Consider the following 6,022-nt stretch of genomic DNA (forward strand, 5'->3'; position numbering starts at 1 on the left):
GTCGTACTTGCGACCAATGTGTGATCATGCGAGAGCCCTGTGGGACTTCAATCTGAGTAGCATTCATTTATTAAATGGGACTGAACCCCTTCTATGAATTCAACACACAAAGGAGAGAACAGAGAGCTAAAAGAGCATCAGTAAAAACCAACATGAAACGCTAAAAACGGTGCAGCTTTCAGTCAATTTCTGCTCCAGTTGCAGCAGCCGCAGCTCTCAGTGAACATACACTCAGTCCTGCTGTGAGGCTGAGAGAGAGAGGCTTGTTGCAGTTATGTCAAAACATGGATTGGAATAATTACCAAATAACTGGATTTAGTCTCTTAAAATAGCAACATCACAAGAGGAAATCCACGTGGAGATTTAGTGTAGCCAGAATTGTGCTTCAGTGCTTTGCACAGTGCAGGGCTTTTCTTTTTCCTCATTGACAAGTAATAACAACTACCCCGAAAAAAACCCTGATCTTGACCTTTTGTCCAGGACTTTACGCTTTAAGGAGCTGCGGGTCAACATGCAGACACGATATTATCAGAGGATTAGAGTCCTGGAATAGTTCCCCCGGGGAATGCAAACAGCAAGCAGCCTTGTGAGCCGAGAGACGCGCTAATAAAAGAAATCAGGGTGTCTTTGAATTGAACCCGATCGAGCGATAATTCTGAGAACAATCTGAATGATTGAGCAGATTTGTTCGGAGTGCACAGCGAGTCTTCATCTCCCTAAACCAGCCTCCAGAGTATCAACACTCTGCAACAAGCTCCTGGTTTCTATGGAGACTCCACCTACACAGCCCATGCACACCACCACCCCTGCCTCTTCCCAGTGTTTTAAATTCTGCTGCTGCTTCTTCTTCCCGCTGTCACGCTGGGTTTTCACAGGAAGCTTTGTTCAACTGCAGTTTTTTTTTTCCTCCAAGCAGAAAAGTGTCATCACTCCATCGACACAACTCACCAGGAACACCAGCTTCCTTCCGCAGAGCTAGCTGTCTTCGATTAACACGCCTGCAACTTTCCCACTTTTACCTTAAATCATGTGCGCTTATACACAGGAGAATGTGTTGGAGGCACATTTGCGAGTCTGTCGTCTCCTTGGCTACTGAGTTGACTCCTGAGTCAAGAGACTGTGGACTGTAGATAAAGATGGACGGCTTGACAGCTCCAAGTCGTCCAAAGCAAGTCCACATCAAATAGATTTTTCCCAAAGATGGTTTCTGTCTTGTCAAGTTGTTCAAGTATTCATTTTTTTGTTCATAAATTTAGTTAGTTATTTGATGATATAGGCCACCAGGAAGTGCGCTGGACTTTGAAGCCAGTTTGACAACTTTGCAGCCACATTTGCCATTTGGGCCCAAAAAGACTTCTTCCTGTTGACTTACATGGACGTCTGTAAATCACGCGGAATGACTCAATCCATTCGGTCCGATAACATTTTGAAAGTGTAGAAGAACTGCATTATTAAATCATTTAATCCTCATTTAAGTTAGCCGGAGTGCTAAACCAGGAAGTAGCCGGCGCTGTCCATCTTTGTATACACGGTCTAAAGCTGCGTTCACACTGGGGGGCCACAGATGCGACAACCGCGACAGGATGACGCACAAAGTCAATGTACAGATGTGACTTCAAGATGTGCGGCACAGTGTCCAGGTCTGTTCATTCACACAGACACACATGCTGGTGGTAAACTAGGACAGTAGTCACAGCTGCCCTGGGGCAGACTGATGAAAACGTGGCTGCTAATCAGCGCCTACGGCCCCTCCGACCACCTCCTCAAACATACAGCAGTCATACACATTCACATGATGCAAGATGGGTGGACAGATGGCCATGAGAAGCAGAGCAGGGTGGCGATCGAACCGCTGACCGTTCGGACATTGGCCGACTGGCACTACCAACTGAGCTGCAGCCGCTTCAATCATGTCAAATGTGTCAAGTTGAAAATCTTGAACTTTTCAGACAATCAGCAGAGTAGACTAGCTGCAGTCCTAATGACTCCCATGGACCCTAGTTGCTTTGTCACAGCGCCACCCGGGAGCGCCCTGCAGCCAGCTAACAGCAGCTCAGTGTACCGAGGCGAGACCGGGGCTGCCAGCTGCGGACTTGAGCCAGACCGAGGCCTCGCTAGCAGGGCTGCTTGCTGCTGCCTTTAGCGAGACTTGCAGCCCTGCTAGCGAGACCAAAGCCTCACTTTCAGCAGACTTTGCTCGTACCATTGTTCTCATGCAACGGGACGAACTGAAGCGCTTCACTCTGCCGCTGTGGAAGCCGCCTGTAAAAACCCCTCATCTGAAGGTACCGTCCACTGCTCTGCCATCATGCTGTGGAGCAGCACTGAGTGTTGTCGTGCAGAGTGGGAGCTCTCCCGCCTGGAGCCAGAGGTCAGAGCCCCCGCCCCTGATACACTTCTTACATAACTTGCCTCACTTTGAACAATGTTTGAGAATTAATGGGAACCTTCTGCTGAAGGAGAAAACCTCTACAGCTATGAACCGACATCTTTTGTTTTGAATCCCTTTGTTTTCGTTATTAAATAGTGGTCAGCACTATCGCCTCACAGCGAGAAGGTTCCTGGTTTGAATCCCGGCTGGGGCCCTTCTGTGTGGAGTTTGCATGTTCTCCCCGTGTCTGCGTGGGTTTTCTCCGGGTTCTCCGGTTTCCTCCCGCAGTCCAAAGACGTGCAGGTGTTCGGTTCATTGATGACTCTAAATCACCCGTAGGTGTGAATGGTTGTCTGTCTCTGTTCGTCTCTATGTGTCCTGTGATAGACTGGCGTCCTGTCCAGGGTGGACCCCGCCTCACGCCCGATGACAGCCCGATGTCAGCTGGGATCAGCTCCAGCCCCCCCTCCGACCCTGACAGGGACAAGAGGCTGAAGATGAATGAATGAATGTGTCCTGCATTTGGGTCAGGTTCCTCTGTGTGATTTCCTGTACCGCTCATGACAAATTATAATGTTGTAAGGAGAATATTTGAACACGTCTAAACAAATGTCCGTAGGGGATCTCTGACTTAAAGCTTTTGCAGCAGTGATGGAGGATAACATTTGCTTCTGGCTCTGCGGTAAAAAATTAAATAAAACATTATTTATTAAAAGGATTCATTGAAGTTAAACACTTTTTATATGAGAGAATAATATTTATCAAAATGATCGATGATCATTGCGTTATTGCATTGTCATGAGTTATAATGTGGCTTTTAAACATAATCATGGAAAGCAGCACCGATGTAATTAAAAATATGATTTGCTGAATAGAAATGCATAAAATAACACATGTATTATTGGTGCATGCTCATTTCATTAGTCCTGTTCTTCCGTCTGTGCGCCTGAGAGTGTAAACGTTGTTAACGAGCTCGCACAATGAGCTTGTTAGTACGTCAGCAAAAGTTGCTTTGTGTTATTTACGCGTTGTGTTGTTCCCAGCAGACTCTGGCCGTCACTGTGGCGTGGTGGTGTTTCTGTTGAACCTGCGAGTGCGACTTTGTCACTCGCGTCGACCACTGGGATCATTAGGTAGCGGCTAACAAACCTGCAGCTAATTAGCAGCCGGGGCCACTGTCTCCATCCGAGCTGCGAGTTTGTCACATTGATTGGTTAATGTTTGTGCACGTGCGTAGGGTTTAGATACTAAGTGTGAAATCATTTTGTATCATTAGATCCACACGTTATTTCAAGGGAAAACAGGGTTTCGTACCGGCTGTGGCTCAGTGAGAGAGTGGGTCGTCCTCCATTCGAGAGATTAGGGGTTCAATCCCCAGCTCCCCCAGTCCGCATGATGAAGTGTCCTTGGGAAAGACACTGAACCCCTAAATTGCTCCCTGTGCTGCGCATGGGTGTGTAAATGTGGTGTGAGGTCAGATTAGATGCTCTGTAGATGTCCACTGCCATCAGTGTGAAAGCGCCTTGAGTAGTCAGTAGACTAGAAAGGCGCGATATAAGTCCATTTACCAACCAATTAATCAAGTCTGTGTGTGTTCGCACATCTGCCCCCATCTGCTCTGAGCTCTAACTGAACCGTGTGTGTGGGCTGAAGTGAGGAAACACCTTCGACCCAGCGGCTTTATTTAGCTCCTCCAACACAAAGGAGGAATGTTGGGACGTCGGCAGGGTGCAGAGCGGATCATTGTTCCTGTCGCCGGGCGTCTGTTTATCCCCAAACATGAGAACAACATCAGCGCTGAGAGGAGAGGCTGCAGCGCCTAGAGGTGGAGCGCAGATGCAGGAAGATCAGTAGCGGTGTTCGATGCTAAACAGGGAAATCTTTGTGTGACGGGTCTTTGTTTTCAGACAAACCCACTGAGAGTTGGTGTCTTCTCAGGGGATAAACCTGAGGACTGCAAACATACCTGTGCTTCTCGTTTCCTCACATCACGAGCTCTAATCCTCTTCTGTTTTGGAGAATATGTGCAGAATATGTGCACCATCAGGCAAGGGCGCAGATTCCCTTTCAACATTTAGGGGCACATATTAAGAGGGGGGTCTGGGGGCGTAATTTCCTTCATTCAAGTGGATTTTTTTGCACCATTTATGGTAGAAACGTCTTTATGTAAAGGAGAACAGAGGTGACGACAATTTCACATATAAAAATCTAATAATATGACTCAAGGCAGCCTCTGACAGTGGACTTGATACTCTGTTGAGGTTGACAGAGTAGAATTAAACCCTGCGGGAACTAACGCGGAGCTGGTTTTGAGTATTTGCCACACGTTTAAGCGTCTGTGGACAGATTTTGTTCCCATCATCACATCAGCATCCCAACCGTGCAGGATGCAGAAAGATGGTCTCTGGTGAAAACATGATTTAGAGCGCACTCACACTGTCCATCCGTACCGTGCCCAAACTCGTTTCACGGGTAAAGTCTGGTTCCTTTGACCAGTGTGAGTGCAACCGTACCGCGCCTAATTGCGGCTAGCTTGCCATCCACGGCCCGTTTGGGAGAGGTGGGCTTTTGTAAAGCACGTTTGCACATGTACGAGCACGAGCGTGCGCACGTGTACGAGCACGAGGCCTACGGCGGTTCTGAGGTCATTTCCTGTGCGCCTGTTGGGACGTAGAAAAAAGAAGGAGGGACCATGCGCGGACATTTAAAACAATGGCGGTGAAAGGTTCACGTTGGTGTGATGCGGAGGTGGAGTGTTTACTGCAGATTTGGTCAATGAACAGATTCAAAAACAGTCGACAAGACGCACAAAAACTCTGAGGTCTACGGAAAGATCTGGAAACAAAGCCACGCATCGCCATGACGTCATCAATGCGTGTGACGTGTTACGGCGTGATGACGTATAGGCAGCAAGAAGCATTCTCCGAGGCCCAGGTAGTGTGAGTACAAACGGGCCTGGAGGGGGGGACAAGGACCCTCAAGCACGGGGCACGGGACGGACGCACAGTGGGAGGGCGCCCAAAGTCTGAAAGGAGCCACATCCCTGCACAGTAAATGTTATCCTCGTTTCCTCTCTCCATCTTTCTCTTCTCCTTTAAGCAGTTTGTAGCATTTGTGTTCGCTTGGCTGAAACCATTCACTACAGTTAGACCCCAGTTTAACTCACGTCCAACTTAAAGTTGTAAAGACGCACATTAAGACAAACTAAGGCAACGTTTGTTCTGATGAAGATAAATCAATGAAATGACTTAGACCTGACATTGCCCCGAAACCTAACCTTGAAGAAATGAAATGCTGTATATGTTGTAATTGCCGCATGTGTAAGTCCCGGCTCAGGCTGGTAGAACATGAACAAATGCTTTCATAGCAGAAAAAAACACAAACAAACTACTTTACAACTCAAATCATTGTGTAACGATGATCCTACCTCCTGGAGTAAACTCAAAACACGCCCCTGCGCTCCTGCATGTGTCCCTGACCACTCATGTGTTATTAGGATGCAGCCATCTTGTGTTCAAGGACAAAGTTCATCTGCTGCTGTTGCTCGTTCTCTAACCGGCTGAACGACGCTCCTGCGCCGCCCCCCTGTGGAGGAGAGCGGAACTGCAGCCGGCGTTTCCACTCCACTGAGTCTGTGGAGACTCTCCTCGA

This window comes from Echiichthys vipera, assembly GCF_963691815.1.
Source record: "Echiichthys vipera genome assembly, chromosome: 17".
Lineage (NCBI taxonomy): Eukaryota > Metazoa > Chordata > Actinopteri > Perciformes > Trachinidae > Echiichthys > Echiichthys vipera.